This window comes from Ambystoma mexicanum, chromosome 6q (assembly GCF_040938575.1).
Source record: "Ambystoma mexicanum isolate Mex_15411 chromosome 6q, UKY_AmexF1_1, whole genome shotgun sequence".
Lineage (NCBI taxonomy): Eukaryota > Metazoa > Chordata > Amphibia > Caudata > Ambystomatidae > Ambystoma > Ambystoma mexicanum.
The window spans coordinates 1179604793-1179624853 of record NC_090937.1 but is presented as its reverse complement, the minus strand read 5'-3'; the positions used below and the strand labels follow the sequence as shown (position 1 = coordinate 1179624853).

At 47.8% G+C, this 20061-nt stretch overlaps 1 protein-coding gene across 1 annotated transcript in view; it reads left to right on the top strand.

Moving 5' to 3' along the window:
• FAM114A1 (family with sequence similarity 114 member A1) overlaps nucleotides 1-20061 on the top strand; it is a 399688-nt gene that overhangs the window by 158476 nt on the left and 221151 nt on the right. The window lies entirely within an intron of this gene.

Sequence of the window (20061 nt, the reverse complement as noted above, 5' to 3'; positions counted from 1 at the left end):
TCTGGGACTCCTGGACAACTCCAGCTAGACGATGCTCTTCCTCGTCACAGTACCTTTGGTTCCTTGGCCGGCAAAGCGGCAGAGTTTCTCGGTTTCACTTGATGACTCCCTCTGAGGATGGACCCCCACCCCTTGGAAGAAGGATCCACAGGATGCTGAGTCCAAAAAGAAAAATGGAACCAAATTCTTTCTGAAGTGCAGATGTTTTGCTCTTTGTGGTTCTCTTTGTTGGTCGATGATTTCTCAGAATGCAGAAGCCCTGTGAAGATCAAACTTGATGTGAGCTTAACCCCTTAAGTATGCTCCTCCATTTTGCATAAACTGACTTGTATAATATCGTGGCACTTAAACGGTTAAAGGCTTGGCAGATGAGAGTAAGACCCCTCAGACCCTTTAATGACTTCTTGTGACGACGGGTGCATAGGTCACTTTTGGTGTCGGGTTTCGGAATATCACGGTTTTCTAATGTTCGGTTTTTCTGTGTTGCAGCCACGGCACGGACCTCTGGATGGCTTCTGGTGACCTGGAATCGACCACTGAAGTGGACCACGTTCCTCACCAAGTCTGGACCCTCAGGAGTCTTTGTTAGCTTCTGGTGGCTGGAATCCCATTGACAGAACTTCCTCTGCACTCAGCGACTCTGAACTCTCTCCAGTGGGAAAAGGTGGTTGGTGATGATGGCAGAGATGTCCCTTGAAATATTCTTAGGCAGTTTGGAACTTTCACAGCTCTGGGTGTCCAGCAGCACTATGCCAGGGTAGCCCCTTTCCTGAGAAGTAGACCGCAACGGCTTCCAGCGGTCACGAAACGCACTGCTGAACCCTAGGTGACACCAATGAACTTCTTCGACTCGAGATGTCCAGGCACTCCTCTTCAGGACTCATGAAGACCCATTCTGTAGACGGCAGGCACACAGGACTGACTTCCAGGGCACTTCGGATTAAGAGCAGCAGTTGCACGATACTCCCTCGTAGCTAGGGAGAGGTCTCCTTGGCATGACCTCTCTGGATCAGTTCTTGAAAGAACACGGCAGCTTCTGGATTACACGAAGACAATGCAGCAGCAGACTTCTACAGCTGGGCTTCAAGGCACAGCTTCTTCTTGCTTCAGCTTGGACTTCAGCTTCTGTACAAATTGGTGAGTGAGAGGTCCCCAGTCATACACATTGATTCTCATTCAGTTTGGCTGAGCCATGTTCAGTCAACCAATCACGCAGAAGGGCATTAATGCAGGCAGGCAGCCAATCAGGCTCACAGGCATTCAGTCCATTCACTCAACCCAGACACCCATAACAAAGAATGTGGATTGGGGTAAGCACCCAGCCTTTCAGCACGCTACACTGCATTCATGTCAGTTTCAGTCAGGGCTGTCTCAGTTATTGTGTCACACACAGAAACCAGACACCCATAACACAAAATTAGAGTTCACTTCAGGCTCCATTCGCACAGGTCCCACCCCTCGGGTGTACCCACAACATACAGTCTCTGGGAAGGCTCCATTCAATCTGACAGGAGTCGGCCACAGAGTCATATTTGGTATTTCCACCCAACAGCCTGTCAGGCGGAAGGGACAGAGTCGGGGCTTCCCAGGACTTTGGGAAACAAGGCAAAAGGCAATAGAAACCAAGAGGCCACAGTGGCTGCCTTGCCTTTCTTCAGAAATCCATTGATTACTATGACAGGGCCTGGGTGTCCAAAAATGGAGGACACTCCGAGCCACTGCCATGTCGGCATGTAGCTGCCACCAACCCATACCCTGCTCTGTGGGCAACACACAGGTGCCCACAAACACACATAGGGGGTAGAAGGGTGTACCCCGACCCATGGTTGCCATAAGGGTATCTCATGGGTGGTGTTCAACAAAAGGAAAACATGAAGAGCTGCACTGCCAGAGGTTCAGGCTGGACCTCAGTGGCAGACAACAGAGACAACGTACACAGAGAAGTGGTGGGACAAGGACTAGAAGGCCCTGTCCCTCCCAAAGGCATTTCCAGCATCACAAATGTCCAGTGCATACTTTAAGCTCAACCCCTCCAAGACCGAATTCCTACTCCTCACCAACAACACTGAACGCCCAGACATACAGACCTGGCTATCGACCATGAACCCTGAGGGCTTCACACCCGAGCTTACCTCCTGCAGAAGTACCTCGGGTTCCACATCAACAAACACCTCTCCTTTAAGACGCACATAGCTAAGAAAACTCAGCTTGGTATCAGCTCTCCCTCCTGCAAAGAAAAGTCAAGCCCTATCTCCCTCCGGACAGCTTTAGATCCCACCATTCAAGCACTGGTCCTATCTATTCTTTGTATTATTATGGTGTTATACAGTTAACAAAAAATCTACTTTTAATAGCACAAAGTAATAAACCCAAGTTCAATCCAAAAATAAAAATAAAAACGAGATCCATTAATTAAATAATTCACTAATGTTCGTAGCCCAAACATCAGTTTGCCCACTTGATTAGTTCACATTTGTCCATACACATTATGGCAACATCTCCATGATGTTGGTAATTCTTTTCCATAGAATAGTCAGAAATATTATGCATGCTTCATGACAACCATTCATAAAAAGATTCCCAAGAACCTCAGCTGTGGAGTTCCCATTGAGACTATCTGAACTTGGAGCCTGCAATCGTAACATCAGTAGTGAAGAGCACCAAGTCAATAGATGTTTGGCTGATTCCAGTTGTAACTCGCCGCACAGGTGGCGGTGTCTAGCACTTCTCAGGATTGTTTGGTCCTATCCCATGAGGGCAATGCACTCCTTGAAAGCCTCCCTGCCATCCTCTCGTGTGCCCCTAAGAAGTGTTCTACACGCAGCTGTATGCCTCATCAAGGGTCTAAGCAGATACAACCAAATACGACCTGTTAGGCAGAAACCTGTGCAATTCCCTCTGGGACCACTGCAAAAGATTTAAGTCTACAGGTGTTGGCAGTAAACCCACTTGGTAGCAGTCTGTACCACACAGATTCACTGTGGTAGCTGTGGCTGAGCAGTCAGACTTCCCTCAAGAAGAGTTAGGCAGTATACAGAGGATACATAATAGGTACAGAGGCACAGTAGCACGAGCAAACACTGACCAGAGCTAGGTGTAAAAGTATAGACTTATTTATTAAAGGTACACTCCTAAATTACACTAGCACGATAGAAAAGATAAGAAAGTCAAACACAGTTACTATTACTCGTATGTACATCCCTAATCATTTGTTGGACAATTCTAAGTTAACCCCACTTATTTCCAAACAGAGGTGAGCGCTTAACGTTAGATGATACTCCAACAAGTATTACCAAAAGGGAGGGAAAAGGCAGAAATAAAGAGAGCAGTAAGGTAAAACACTTTTCACATAAGGTTAGCAAAGACAGTCAATGGTGGAACAAGGAGAATTAGTTCGGGGCCCGCTTTAGAGGGAGCCAGGCGAAGAAATGTGCCCAAGATCACACAATGTCATCGGTCTTTGCAGGTGAGAGAAAAAGGTTTTACTACGGTTCTGAAAAGTTTAGTTAGGGTGTCCCAGACCTACCCAGGTTCGAGAGCCGAGGGCTAAATCTACCCCGTACAATCGGTGGCAAGGGAGGCCGGGCGGAACACAGTACCTTAAAAAGTGGAAAGGATCCTCCAGCGGTGGTAGTTGTTCCTGGTAGTGGGTGTAAGTCGCGGCGTCGTCCAGGGGAAGAGGTGATCCCGACGTGGAGGAAAGCTGCAGATCGTTGCACTACCAGGGAAGAGACCAGCCGTGGAGTTTTCCGGTCACAAAGGATTTTTACCCCTCTTTCGCGGTTGAGGTAAAAAGTGGTATCCCGGTTGCCAGGGTGCTTGGCACAGGCAAGGCGGCCACGAGATGCTTCGGGACGGCGAAAAGAAGGCAGCAACTGGTTGTCCCCACCAGTTAAGGGAAGAAGACTCTCCGGCGGGAGATCTCCTCTGTCGTCGGGAAAAGTGGTGAGACGGTTCTGCAGGGCTTCACCGGTGGTGTCGTCTTGGCAGGTCGGCTCGGCTTCTCCCTCTTGGGCTTCTTAGGTCCTGTGGCGACTTCTGAAGAACCAGTCCCAAAAACCCTGCTTTTATGCAGCAACCCCCCATTCATACAGCCTAGCTGTCACTCAAACATGCTAAGTGGTGAGCGGGGTGGCTCACCACTTGGGCCAATCACACTAGAGTGCGACATGAGTTGGCAAGGCAACTCAGTCCAGGGTGCCTAAACCCCCTCCCACACCCCCTGTGGTACCCAGACAGAATGGCACCACTTTGGAGGGCTTCTGTGAAGAAGCCCGCCAAAAGTGGAACAAAGGCTCGACTCGGGTTCAGGGTTACTGAAGTGAACCTAGACGCCATTTTGGCGGCGAGTTCTGGCAAAAAATCCCAACCGGTGAATTTATATTAAATAAATAACCCGGCGGTATCTTTAACATTGCACCAAAAAGTGGTGCATTAAAAACAATGGGAAATCCCATTGGGAAATATTCTGGTGGAATATTTCCGTGGTATCCACTGCCACCAGCCAGAACTCAGCGAGGGGGGGACGGGACAGTACCCCCCTCGACAACAGACCCAGGGGCAATCTAATTGCCCCTACCAGTACTTCCACAGTAAGATGGTTTGTACTGGTTAAGTTTCTAAGTTAAGACTAGTAAAGTAAATGGTAACTTTACAGACCCAGGGAGACAGTAGTCAGTCCCAGGGTGTGGAGTCTATGTTTGGGGGTCTCTAGGACACCCCTGTGCTACTGCACTGAGGGTGCTGTGTAACACACATTCAAAAACCAATGATGGCCTATGGGGAGAATTACCCCCTAGCCCATAAGCACATAGCAAGTCACAGAAACACTCTCAAGTCATGTCCAAGAGTGAGGGTAAAAGAGTCTCACTCTTGGCAGGAGGAAAAAATAAACCCCAAAAATCCAGCAAAGCTGCTGGGGGACTCACTAGGTTAGGAAATTCAGCCTAAACAGAGAATTCTTCCTAACACTCGCCCCCCCCCAGACTAAGGGACAGGAGGATTTAATCCACTCCTGGATGAACCTCATACCTCTAGTCGATGACATACATCCTAGAGAGTCCATCAGCATTTTGATGGTGACACCCTGACCTGTGCTCAATGGTGAAATCAAACCCTTGGAGGCAGATTGACCATCTCAATAGTTTTGGATTTTCCCCTTTCATTTGCATTAACCATCTCAAGGGTTGGTGGTCAGTCTGAATGACAAAAGTAGAACCATACAAGTATGGCCTAAACTTCTTCAGTGCCCACACAATAGCAAAGCATTCTCTTTCGATTGTTGCCCACCTTGTTTCAGGTTCCTTCAGTTTTCTACTGATGAAGCAAATGGGGTGTTCCCTACCCTTCTCATCCAGTTGGCTAAGAACTGCACCTATACCTACATTGGAAGCATCAGTTTGTACAATGAAAGTTTGGTGGTAGTCAGGAGCTCTGAGTACTGGAGCTTGGCAGAGAGCTTTCTTCAGGTTTTCAAAGGCCTGATTGCATTCCTCATTCCATTTGACCTTCTTAGGGAATTTTGGAGAGGAGATCACATTCAGGGGCGAAGCTATGGTCCCATAGTTCTCAATGAAATTCCTGTAGTACCCAGTGAGGCCTAAGAAGGCTCTCACTTGGGTCTGAGTAGTAGGTGTTGTCCAATTTTGCACAGCTTCAATCTTGCTGAGCAAAGGCCTTATTTCTCCACCTCCTACCTCATGTCCAAGGTAGACCACTTTACTCTGACCGATTTGGCACTTGCTTACCTTTATGGTCAGATTGGCCTGCTCAAGAGCCTGCAAAACATGTCCTAGGTGGGTCACAGGTTCTTCCCAGGAGTGGCTGAAGACTGCAATGTCATCCAAGTATGCCATGCAGAAGTCCTCCATCCCAGCTAGAACTTGGTTCACCATCCTCTGGAATGTTGCAGGTGCATTTTTCAGTCCAAAAGGCATAACCTTGAATTGGTATAGGCCAACTGGGGTAGAAAATGCAGTTTTCTCCTTGGCATGGTCTGTCAGGGCTATTTGCCAGTAGCCTGACGTAAGGTCCAGTGTGCTGAGGTACTTGGCTGCACCAAGTTTATCCACCAACTCATCTGTCCTTGGCAAAGGGTGGGCATAAGTCTTGGTGACTGCATTAAGAGCTCTATAGTCCACACAGAATCGCAACTCTTTGGATCCTGCCTTTGGTACTAACACTACTGGGCTAGACCATGGACTAGTAGAGGGCTCTATTACCCCGAGATCAAGCATCTTCTTGACCTCCCCTTTGATGTGGGTTCTGACATGTTCTGACATTCTATATCCCCTGCTTTTGACTGGCAGGCAGTCACCAGTGAGTATCTCATGCTGTCCCCAAGGGGTCAAGCCTGGTGAAAGTGAGAACAGGGGGGCAAACTGATTTAACATAGCTTTGCACTCTTCCTGTTGCTCAGGGGTCAGATCTGAAGAGAGATTAACTCCTTCAACCTTTTCGTCCAAAGGTAAGCCTCTCAGGAGGTCAGGTAGAGCTTCACTCTCCTCCTCCTCTTCTGATGAAGCTAGAAGCAATGCTCCTACTTCTGGTCTAGAGACATAGGCTTTGAGGCGGTTGGTGTGGAAGACTCTGGGAGCTTCCCTGGGTTTGCCCAGATCCACCAGATAGTTGACCTCCCCAAGTTTTCCCACAACCTTGAAGGGTCCCATCCATTTGTCTTGCAAGGCCCTCTGCCTTGTTGGAAGCATAACTAGAACTAGCTGGTCTTGAGTAAACTCAACCATGTTAGCCTTCTGATCATGCCAATGTTTGATCAGAGCTTGGCCAGCTTTCAAGTTGTCACTTGCTTCTGCCATCATGTGTGACATTCTCCTTCGGAGACCTATCACATAGTCAGTCACTCTGACTGGCTTGGGGGAAGGAGCACTCTCCAACCCCTCCTTAATCAGGGCCAAGGGGCCTCTGACGGGATGGCCATAGAGAAGTTCAAAGGGAGAATAACCCACTCCCTCCTGAGGGACTTCCCTATAAGCAAATAGAAGGCATGGCAGTAGAAGGTCCCACTTCTTCTTAAGGGGTTCTTCTAAGGCACCTATCATGCTCTTCATGGTTCTGTTAAATCTTTCTACCAACCCGTTTGTCTGAGGGTGGTAGGCGGTTGAGAACTTGTAGGTGACTCTGCAGGTTTTCCACATGGCCTTCATGTAGTTGGACATAAAATTTGTCCCCCTGTCAGAGATCACCTCCTTAGGAAACCCAACCCTGGTAAAGATACCAAGGAGGGCCTTAGCCACAGCCTGAGCTGTAACAGTCCTCATAGGAATTGCCTCAGGGTACCTAGTAGCATGGTCTACTACAACAACGATAAACCTGTTGCCTGAGGAGGTTGGGGGATCAAGGGGACCAACAATGTCAATCCCTACCCTCTCAAATGGGCCTCCCACAACTGGGAGAGGCACTAAAGGTGCCACATTCTTGGAACCAACCTTACCAGAAGTCTGGCAGGTATGGCAGCTCCTGCAATATCTATCTACTTCAGCCCCCATCTTTGGCCAATAAAAGTAGAGAGAGAGCCTTTCCTTGGTCTTCTTGAAACTCAAGTGACCAGCCAAAGGAATCTCGTGGGCTAGTTGCAAGAACTGTTGTCTGTTCTCTTGGGGCACTACCAGGCGTTGGTAGGCTCCAGGTTCAGATTCAGTTGGTTCACTGTAGAAGAGGCCATCTTCCCAGTGTAACCTATACTTCCCAGGCTCTTGCCCATCAGCCTGAGAAGCTGCCTGTTGGCGAAGGCCCTCCAGAGTTGGACATTCTCTTTGTCCCTTACGAAAAGCTGTCCTGCTGGGTCCACCTTCTGCCAGTAAAGACTGCAGCTCAGGATGGTCAGCCGGGTCCAGGTCTCCAATAAGTTCTGGGCCTCCTACTAGCTCTTCTTCAGAGTCTAGTTCAACCAAACAGGGTTGTACCTCCCTCTCAGCCTCAGCTGGAGGTGGAGTTACAGGTGTAACTTTGGACAACCTCGGGGAAGTCCTTGTTGGAAGCACTGGAGTGCTTGCTGTAGGCTTTTTCCTAGGAGTCTTGGGTGGCCCCTTTGCTCCTGATCTGGTAGTTACTGCAGTAAGTTGTTCCAGTGGGAGAGGAGTGATTTCTGTCATCATCGCCCCTGAGATAAACCTTGCAGGGTTTTCTCTCTTGCAGATTTGGTGAGCTCCTGTAACCTTTTACTAGGAGGTCGGGGGGTATGTGACACAACTCCCAGAGCTTTCAGGTCATTTCCTAGCAGAACTCTTCCTGGCACTTCACATTGTATACTGACAGGTATCTTCACAACCATATCATTACACTGGATGAGAACTGGTAACTGGGGACACATCTGCACAGGCCCTCCAGCTAACTTGGTGAGGCATTTGGGTGCCTTAGCAACATCCTCTGCCTTGAAAAATGATTCATCCACCACAGTTATGCTGGCCCCAGTGTCCCTGATGGCAGGAGTCTCCTGACCATTCACGTGGACACTGTCCTTATAATACTCTTTAGTATTATCTGGGATAGAATTATACACATCTAAATTTTGTTGTTCCCACAACCCCAGAGAGACTAAAGAAACACTGGCTGAGACTCCAGTGGGTTCATCAGCCAGTAGTAGAAAGTTTCCACTTGCCATAGTGACTTCCTCCTCTGGAGCGAAGGCTAAGGAGACAAGTTGGACCCCTGAAGGTTTACCCTTACATCTGGGATCTCCTTTCACATGGTCAGTAGCCTTACAAACTTAACAGGCCCCAAAGGTCCTTTGGAATGGAGGCTTGTTCTGACCTCCTTCTGGTTTAGCACCAGAAGGTATACTACTCTGCTGTGGTTTCCCAGGTGGCTTACCCTTAGGGTTTTGTTTGGGGCCCTCTTTGGAATTAGGATTATTAGAATTCTCTTTGGAGTCTTTCTTAGGCTGTCTTCCCTCATCCTTCTTCTGAGTTACCCCAGAATCCTTGTGAGTAGCCCTGTTGGCAACCCACAAGTCAGCAGCCTTAGCTAGTTTCCTAGGGTCTAATTCCTGCGAATCAGCCAAGTGCTGTCTGAGCTCAGGAGAGCAGGCATCATAAATTGACTCCATCATTACAAGATTTCTCATTCCTTCATAAGTGTTCACCTTGTAACCCTTAATCCATCCCTCTAAGTTTTTCAGCCCTTCACACACCCAGGTAGCCCAAGGGGTACCATCATGCTTTTTGAGGCTCCTAAACCTCTTATGATACTGGGAAGGGGTCTTCCCAAGCCTAGCTATCAAAGCTAGTTTCACACATTCATACTCTTTCCTATCCTCCTCCCCCAACTCCATTACCACACCAGTTGCAACAGGGGGAAGCCTAGAGAACAACCAGGTGAGTAACTCATTACCTGTGATGTTCTGGAGCCCATGATTATACTCAAACATAGACAACCAATCCAACACATCCAACTTAGGCTCATACATACCAATCAATTCCTTAGGCATCCGGGGTCTTTTAGGACTGGAACTTCTAGAGGAGCCAGAGAGAGAAGCATTCTCAACAGACAATTTCTTCATTTCTAGCTCATACTTGAGCTCCATTTCCCTTAGCCTCAGTTCTTTGTCAGTTTGAGCATTAAGTTTCTTGTACTCTAATTCAAGTTTCATTTTCTCTAGTTCAAAGTATTGAGGGCTAAATGTGGGACCTGGCAAAGGTCCAGTAGGTACAGCTGGTAGAGCAGACAGAGGCCTAGAGGGACTATCTACAACAGTTTCATCCTCCTCTTCTGGTTCTGACCCAGGATCATCAATACTTTGTGCCATATCAATATCATTGCTGCTTTCTACATTTGCTGGAGTGATAGGTTCCTCTGGACCATCCTCCAGACTTTGGTTTTCTAACAACCTTTCTATTAGCTCTATTTTCTTTCCTTTAGTCATGAGATTCTTATGCTTACAGAGAAGTCTTAGACAATCAGCAGTTTTTGTAGCAAGGGACTCTTGACTATAACTTTCCATAGTAGACAGGTTAAAAAATGACTTTTTCTTTCTTGTGCTTAAGCTTTGTGGTTAGTTGTACTAAGGTATCTCAAAAGTACTCTAAAGTGTATACTCAATACAGATCCCACCGCTGCCACCAGTGTTAGGCAGAAACCTGTGCAGTTCCCTCTGGGACCACTGCAAAAGATTTAAGTCTACAGGTGTTGGCAGTAACCCCACTTGGTAGCAGTCTGTACCACACAGATTCACTGTGGTAGCTGTGGCTGAGCAGTCAGACTTCCCTCAAGAAGAGTTAGGCAGTATACAGACGATACATAATAGGTACAGAGGCACAGTAGCACGAGCAAACACTGACCAGAGCTAGGTGTAAAAGTATAGACTTATTTATTAAAGGAACACTCCTAAATTACACTAGCACGATAGAAAAGATAAGAAAGTCAAACACAGTTACTATTACTCATATGTACATCCCTAATCATTTGTTGGACAATTCTAAGTTAACCCCACTTATTTCCAAACAGAGGTGAGCGCTTAACGTTAGATGACACTCCAACAAGTATTACCAAAAGGGAGGGAAAAGGCAGAAATAAAGAGAGCAGTAAGGTAAAACACTTTTCACATAAGGTTAGCAAAGACAGTCAATGGTGGAACAAGGAGAATTAGTTCGGGGCCCGATTTAGAGGGAGCCAGGCGAAGAAATGTGCCCAAGATCACACAATGTCATCGGTCTTTGCAGGTGAGAGAAAAAGGTTTTACTACGGTTCTGAAAAGTTTAGTTAGGGTGTCCCAGACCTACCTAGGTTCGAGAGCCGAGGGCTAAATCTACCCCATACAATCGGTGGCAAGGGAGGCCGGGCGGAACACAGTACCTTAAAAAGTGGAAAGGATCCTCCAGCGGTGGTAGTTGTTCCTGGTAGTGGGTTTAAGTCGCGGCGTCGTCCAGGGGAAGAGGTGATCCCGACGTGGAGGAAAGCTGCAGATCGTTGCACTACCAGGGAAGAGACCAGCCGTGGAGTTTTCCGGTCACAAAGGATTTTTACCCCTCTTTCGCGGTTGAGGTAAAAAGTGGTATCCCGGTTGCCAGGGTGCTTGGCACAGGCAAGGCGGCCACGAGATGCTTCGGGACGGCGAAAAGAAGGCAGCAACTGGTTGTCCCCACCAGTTAAGGGAAGAAGACTCTCCGGCGGGAGATCTCCTCTGTCGTCGGGAAAAGTGGTGAGACGGTTCTGCAGGGCTTCACCGGTGGTGTCGTCTTGGCAGGTTGGCTCGGCTTCTCCCTCTTGGGCTTCTTAGGTCCTGTGGCGACTTCTGAAGAACCAGTCCCAAAAACCCTGCTTTTATGCAGCAAACCCCCATTCATACAGCCTAGCTGTCACTCAAACATGCTAAGTGGTGAGCGGGGTGGCTCACCACTTGGGCCAATCACACTAGAGTGCGACATGAGTTGGCAAGGCAACTCAGTCCAGGGTGCCTAAACCCCCTCCCACACCCCCTGTGGTACCCAGACAGAATGGCACCACTTTGGAGGGCTTCTGTGCAGAAGCCCGCCAAAAGTGGAACAAAGGCTCGACTGGGGTTCAGGGTTACTGAAGTGAACCTAGACGCCATTTTGGCGGCGAGTTCTGGCAAAAAATCCCAACCGGTGAATTTATATTAAATAAATAACCCGGCGGTATCTTTAACATTGCACCAAAAAGTGGTGCATTAAAAACAATGGGAAATCCCATTGGGAAATATTCTGGTGGAATATTTCCATGGTATCCACTGCCACCAGCCAGAACTCGGCGAGGGGGGGACGGGACAGTACCCCCCTCGACAACAGACCCAGGGGAAATCTAATTGCCCCTACCAGTACTTCCACAGTAAGATGGTTTGTACTGGTTAAGTTCCTAAGTTAACACTAGTAAAGTAAATGGTTACTTTACAGACCCAGGGAGACAGTAGTCAGTCCCAGGGTGTGGAGTCTATGTTTGGGGGTCTCTAGGACACCCCTGTGCTACTGCACTGAGGGTGCTGTGTAACACACATTCAAAAACCAATGATGGCCTATGGGGAAAATTACCCCCTAGCCCATAAGCACATAGCAAGTCACAGAAACACTCTCAAGTCATGTCCAAGAGTGAGGGTAAAAGAGTCTCACTCTTGGCAGGAGAAAAAAATAAACCCCAAAAATCCAGCAAAGCTGCTGGGGGACTCACTAGGTTAGGAAATTCAGCCTAAACAGAGAATTCTTCCTAACACGACCACTTCATCCTGGCCCTCGTGGACCTTCACTGGCTCCCACTGCACGCACAAATCACCTTCAAGTCTTGCTGCATCATCTATGAGGCAGTCGCCCTCAAGTCACCAAGCTACCTCACTGAGACACTCTGCATCCCTGGCGAACAGCACACCACCAGAAGCCAGGACACATGCAGACTTGAAATCCGCCAATGCAAAAAGGAAAGGACCAGAAAACAAGCCTTCTCTGGATATGCCACAAGACTATGAAACCTCCTCCCCGTCGGCATCAGACTCGCCCCAACACGCTCCTACGATTCAGTATATAACTCAAGACCCACCTATTCAAGGAGTCTCTCCTCCTCAACACCTAGGCCATCATGTCGTCTCTTGCGCCACCTGACTCACTGGACGCCACCCACCCCTCTCCTCCCTGCTACCCGGTACAGCTGTACCCACTCCTCTGTCCCCCTCTGTATCCTACCCCTCGTTGTATATCTGTTCTATTGTTACCACTGAAAAACGCTCTGTTATGCACCTGTAATGTTGTACACCTCCGTAAAGCGCTCCGATATGTATCTGTATTGGTGTAGTCCTCTGTAAAGCGCTCCATTGCTTCTCGAAGCTAGGTCTGCACTCAATAAATGCCATAATAATAATAAAAGTTGAGTGGACAGGAACCAGCAGGTGGTGAAAGCACTGAGATAAGTGGCAGGTGGTGAAGTTTGGAGGAGTGAATAAACAAGACAGGGCCACATCAATGAGGAGTGGAGCGATTCTAGGGAGGCGGGAAATAAGCAGTGGAGAGTGTGAGAAACCTGAAGGCATCTGACTTACTAGTCCCTGGGGATCTGTCATCCAGGTGACCAGGACACAGCCATCACTATTAGATACAGTTCCTGGGGGTGGACCGGTGGGGCAGGATCACCTGGATGGGGGGGGGCTTCGGGGAGTGGAAGTGTAATGCTGAAGGTTGATCGTAGTACCCCCTTCCTTGTAACACCTTTTCCCCATTCTAACCTGTAGGATATTTAGAAGCTATACCCCCTTTCCTCTGACACGAACACTTTCTTACACCGTAACAAACAGAGCCATTTACCTAACAGGTCCCAACCCCAGGGTCTGGCAGAGTCAGGCAATTGACAATAATCACGCACATCTGACGGCCCTTTACCTTTCCCACAGGGATATAAGGTGGAGCACGAGAGCACACTACGAGCAAGGCCAAACGCACAAGGAAAAAGATACACAGAACCAGCAGTTCAAACAGAGCAGGAAAGCGGCGAGACCTGGATGGACGACGAAGGGGAAACAGCCCTTGCCCTTTTTACAACTCGGACCCTTGAAGCCTCCGAAAGGGAATTCATAAGACCGGGAGTTACAGCTGGCATGTGGAGAAATTAATGTCAACGATGCACTGGGGCCTCCTGCATTAACACAGGCGGGCTGGCTACTCTGGTACTGTCCTTGACTCCACAGGCAAGACAATCCAGCGGACTCGACAACACAATCGTTGAGTCGAAGGAAGAAGATGGCAACTGAAGTGTATCGAGCCCAAGGTTGGAAGTGGCAACATTAGAGGAGCATAAAAGCAAGATAACAAAGAACTTGTGTATTTGAACTTTTGGGAAGGCCTGAAAAGGGCCAGCTGCAGAGTTGTCAGGTGCCGCAGGAGTGCTCATTCGAAGGACTCTCGCTGGCCCCTTTTTCATAAGAAACTGCAAGTACCAGAAAGCCCTAGGAAAGGGCAGTGTGCGTTATCAGAATGGTCCTACCAGGGTCACGTCAAATCACTTGTACACTCGAAAGTGTCTGACCCATTGCCAAGAGAAAGCTAAGGGAGGCAAGTCCTACATCATAAGAAAGTAAAGTGAACTGTATATTAGGCAAATGTGAACTCGGTTTGAGCGATGCCTGCGAGATGGGTTGAAAAGTAATAGACCTGTGACCACTGTGTAGACACGAGCGAACCCGGCCCAGGTTGTCCACAGTTGAAAGCTGATGAAAAAGGACAATAAGGTTCTTGAATATTGCAAGCTGCATTTGAAATGCAGTAGTGAACCTGACCGAGGGAGGCCCAACATGCAAGAAGGATCTGAGCCAGGTGGAGGGAGATCCAAGGGGTGAAGAGCAATCGCCCAAGAAACTTTTGGTTTCTTTGCTGTTTACGAGGAAGGGTGAAGAATAATAAACCCAGGAACAGTGTGTCGACGTGAGTGAACCCGGTCGAGGGTTGTCCACAATGTTATTGGTTTGAACGGACATTGAAGCTCCTGAAGGTTACAAGCGATATTTGAGAGGCTGTAGGAACCCGACATAGGGAGGCCCATTTTGCAAAGAGGATCCGAGCCTGTAGGAGGGAGATCCTAGGGGCGATGAGCAATCACCCAAAGGTACAAGATAACCGAAGGAACTTTTGTTTGTTGTTTTGATCGATTAGACATTCTAGACAAGATAGTTTGCAGAGAAGAGACTTGGCCCCTAAAGGTTCTGGTATCAAACTGGAATTGTAAGCCTTGTGCTGGAGAGCCCAGGAGTGTGCTGTGCTCAGAAGTCCCGCCTTGCCCTATGCTAAAAACATGGGGAAGAAGACCCAGCCATACCATCCTGACTTATACTTTTGGGGACACTTCTTCATTTTCTGGTGAACATTATCCCACACACTTTTTGTAAATTAGTGGTAAAGATTGGCAATATTTTATTTTTTAGTATAGGACCTTTTTATTTGACAAGACGCCCCTAGGAATGCCTTATTATTATTTTGATGGTCGTAGCTTGCTCCAATCTTAGATTTAGGTTTAGATTGGGCGTTTAGCTCACCCAGCATAAAGTTCAATAAACACCCTTGAACTGTGATCACTTGTGTCTGTCTTTACTGTTGCCACCATGAGTTCCTTACAAGAGTCAGGGAGGTCTGAGTGTGAGAGTGAAGAGAATGCAGGGAGTATAGTCTTGAGTAACTGGTGGGGTCTGCACAGGTGTAATGAGACATGACTAGGAGGCAGTTAGAATGGACAGGTTCAGGGGTAGCTGGAGGATAGGGGAAGGCAGGAGACACATGGAGAATGTCCAAGGTCTGTGGATAGCACATTGTTGGAAAGGCGAAAAATGATGGGAACAGTTGGTAAGAAGCTATCAGAGCGTGTAGATCCAGGGGGAGCTGCAAGGGAAAAGGGGCAGAGGGAAAGGTGGCAAGAATGAGACAGGAAGGCGGGGCAGTGCTTTAAGTGGGCCGGGGCCAGCTAGGGCTGGGCCCCAGCAGTCTCCAAAAAGGGTGGCTGAAATGGGGCCCTGCTGGGCACCCCAATCGCATCACAGCATTGGCCTGACACATTATCCAGCCATGCCCACAGCCGCGACGGGAGATGCACCAGCCATTTTCAAGCTAGGCAAGCTGACAGAAGTGCTAGCCAGCCACAGCTGTGGCTGGCTGCCACTTCTGTCATTCACTGTAACTTCCTCTTGTGACCCTTCACAAGAGGGGACACAAGACGAAGTTACTGTCTTTTTGTTTCCCCGCCCACTCTCCAGGTCACCAAGGCGTCTTTGACCCTCAGCGAACCTGGGGACTCCTTGCTAATTTCTATGTTTATAAAATATGGCTTTCAAGCTTTGCCTGTCGTCAAAGCTTTATGAAAGATGGATTGAATTGTGTACTTTCAAGCCACGTTTAAAAAAGATTGCTTGAAAAGTACAAAAACCATAAGGTATGCACACAGATATATAAAAGTTATATATTTGTGTGCGCACCTTAATATGGTTTATGTACTTTTCAAGCCATCTTGAAGTACCCAAACTATGGTAAGGCACGCAAACACATATATAAATGTAAGCATTTATATATGTATGTGCGTACCTTACTATGGTTTGTGTACTTTTCAAGCCATCTTTTATAAACATAGAAATATGTAACATAAAGATGGCTTGCACAGCACACAAACCATAGAACGGTACGCATACACATATATAAATGCTTACATGAAAGCATTTATACATTTGTTTGTGTACCTTACTATGGTTTGTGTACTTTTGTAGGCCACGCCCATGCCGCAAGCCACACCCCCAAATGAGCCCCCATCCTCTCTTTCTTACCCCACATAAAGCCCCGAGGAAGGGAGAACTGGGCAGGGAGAGTCGGGCGGTGGGGTGTGGACAAGAGGCAGTGCTAGAAGTGAGATTCCTGAATCTCTTCTGGACTACTGGTGTCCTCTTGCTTGAAGCATGAACATCCTAGTGAGTGGGCATAGTACCGCCTAAATCGGTAGGGTTGGCAAGCGCCTAGATGCCTTCGGGCCATAGTTCACGCTTTATACATTTTATTATAATAATAACGCATTCAGCGTTATGGCTTCCCACCTGTGGAATACTTTATAGTCTGTTCATAATTTCCTTTATAGAATTTTCCTCACTGTGGTTCTTCAGCTCAGAGATGTGTAAGGGCTAGCAGTGAGTGGTGTGAGAAACTATTTGGGGGAGGGAGGGTCGTACGTTAGAGTCTCCAGGAAGCAGGATCGCAGGGACGTCATTCAAGTCAAGAGAGTACCGTTATGGGAGGTTGGAAGAGAACATTTGAATGAAGGCTGTGAGTCATTGCGGGCAGTGGGTTGGTGGGGAAAGTGGAGTGGAGCTTGTGAGGGAGGGTTGAGGTAAGGGGAACTGAATGGAAATTAAGACAGGAGGCAAGACCTGAAGGAAGAATTAGGAAGTTCTCAAGAATGGACAGGAGATAGTGAAGGTGATGGCGGCCAAGGAAGCCAAACGCGAACAGTGGTGAGGAAGCAGTCACAGTCAAGTCGTAAACGGGAGATTGGATTGGTTTGCATGTTACGCAGTTCTAGAATGTTGCAAGGGCAGACGTGGAATGCGCGCCAATCCTCGCAGTAGCATGAACCCTAGGCGTGGATGGAAGTTTTAAATGCCCTTGTTTTGTGTTGTCGCTGTGAACCTGCTGCAGGATTCCTGGAGGTCTTTCTGTGTGAACAGTTTCTTGTACCCCTCAGAACTGGGGGGATATGTCTGAGGGAACGCTGCGTCGTAGCCGGTTACGGCTATGAACCTTCATCTTGGGTTAGACACATCGCAAATCATATTTTGTGTTGATTATTGGGTTGATGAATTCGAGCATGCTGTCAGCTCAGGTTTGTCATCCCCGTCAACATTTCAGGTCGAGTGCCAGTAAACAGTGAGGTGGTGCCTGGGGGGCATTTTTGCTGCCACGCAGAGTCCAATGGGTTTCCTCTGACGCTGCTTCGTTGGGGCATGTAGTCTCTTGTTGTATATATTCCTTATGACATTGTATTTACAAAAAGAGTGGACCCCATATATTGAGCATGTTATCCTATGTATTCCCTTATAGCTCTACAGTAAGTATAATGATGTTTGTAATAACTTTAATGTTCGTGCTTGCTGGCGATCTTGCAACTTCCTAGCAGTGTGCATGTTAGCCACCTAACTTAATGGTGTGCTTTTCGTTGATTCCTGCCTGAGCCGACTCCTCCATCTGTCCACCCCAAGTCAAACTTTGATCTCTAGGTTTCAAACTCGAAGATGTATGCAGCGGGTGCATTAACTAACTGAGCCTTTTTACTGTGTTGTGCACCACAATTGCAATGCAGGCTCGCGTTTACATCACTCCTGGATTAATCTCTCTACTTGCTTTAGGTTGCCATTAGAGGTTCTTTTCTGTGCTAGGGGAGTTATGTTTATGTGAATAAGCCCTAAAGCACGACCAAATTACCCCTGCGAACACAATATTATCGATTCAGGAACGGAAGATTAGGGTATGGTTTGATTTTAGACAATCCACTTTATGCATAGATTTCCTGAAATCACTGAACGTTCGCAGAAGGCATAGCTTTGTGTGGGTCCGTGCGAAAGATGTATTTATTTATTTATTTGGAGGCTTCTATAGCGTGCCAAGCCCGGAAATGACATTGCTGATAAGAACAAAAATAACAGTGGAGCTAATAACAGAATAACATGCAGAGATTTACATATTAAGGGAGGTAAAGCGGGGTGTGTAGGCGGGATAGATGAGAGGGAGTGCTTGTTTATTTAAACTTTGGGTGAAGAGGTACGTTTTGAGTTGTTTCCAGAACATCCAGAGGGATTCCTGATCTCTGAGTGGGAGCTGCAGTGAGTTCCAGAGTTTGCTGCCAAAAGTGGGCCAGCTGCAGCCACCAGCCTCTTGGAGCTTGAACCAGGGAGTGGCTAGGCGGTGCTGATAGACTGAGCGGGTGGGTCTGGTGCGTTGTGTCACAGTGAAACTGTTGGTTGTGACAGATTTGTAGTTATTCCAGCATGAAGAAGGCAGAAATACACACACATTCAAAATCGGCCACTCTGGAATTCAACAAAGTGCATATTTTGTCCAAAACAGTCCGACCAAATACGCTTTTCACTAAAAATGCTTACTTTCCCTAGTGGTCGAAGTGAACGGGAACGGTCAGGAGCAGTGTTCAACTACTTTTTTTTTCCAACATATTTTTTATTGTTTTTAGCACAACAAGCATTGCAAATATTCAAATATTACATGCTTTTCACACTTGTCATGGCACTTAAGAGAAGAAAACTGCAATTAGCATAACTGAATCATAACAACTCATGGATTTTCTTCAAAAACCAAACCAATAATAACTGGACGGGGGGGGGGGGAGAGCAAGCCATGTACAGAGTAGGAACGTAAGACTGCTTCATTCACAGTTGGCGTATTATGAAACTATTGGTATGTCTCTGTGTGTGGGTTTAGGATGGGTTCCCCCGGCAGAAGCCTCTACAGGTCAGTGCCACTAACCTACTTAGCCTTCAGTGACTCGGTTGTGAGCAGGAGACTTCCCGCACACCGACTATATGTTCTGTCCCTTTCTATTCAGTCCTGGGATTCCATCCAACGCAGCGCCGGGGGCTGTCTTGCCATGCCGGGGAATTGCTGCACATAGTCCAGGAAGGGGGCCCAGGTACGTTCAAATTTAGACCTGTTGTCGAGTCTGAGGGCAGTGACTTTCTCAGCTGCTACGATTGCCCAACATTTGGACCACCACATTTGCGTAGACGAACCCTCTGGGTTTTTCCATAGTCTGGCGATGGAGATTTTGGCGGCTGTTAGGAGGTGAGAGCAGAGGTTCGCCATGCAGCCTGTTAAGGGGAATTGACCATCTCCTGTCGCACCCAAGTGTTCCACTACATTTACATGTTACTGTTAACAGCGCCACTACTTTTGAAGTTAAAGCACACTTTGCCATTTTACCACCGGAAATCCGATACACCTAAACTGATCCGTTTCCACCCAATTGGCTGTCAACCAGCATGACAGCAATCTGCAACCCTTGGAAAATGTGTTGCACGTTGCTCCCTTCCTTCCTACTCTGTGTCCGCTGGAGTCAGAGTGCCACTACGTTTCTGGTGCACTTCTGTCACTGACTTGCCCTTTCCATTGACAGTAACAGGGGCGCACAGCAGACCTAAGTAGACGCTGAACACCTAGGTTGCGAAAAGACTAGCACTAGAGAGTTGAGGGGTGAGTGGGGGGTGGGGGGCATAAGGTTTTGCAGAAATTATTGGGTGAGACTGACCCTTGCCTTTCATGCCACAGGTTGAATCATACCAGTGCTTGATTCAAGTTAGGTTACGCCGTGCTCTGCTGCGTTATGCATTACTGCATGGTGTGGATGCAACCACTGAGCTATGCCATGTGTGAAACGTATTCTGTGAATCAACATCTCTCAACCTTCTACCCTAACCGACAGACACTCGCACAACTCTACACACGAACCAAATGCATCTTCTGATGCACGCCACATACTTCTTTTACCTCGCCAAGTCAGTCATACAAACCTGCGTGAAGGCAATGGCTCCAGCCTGCTGAGCACCCGCCCACAGTGACAGTGTAATGGCGCATACTG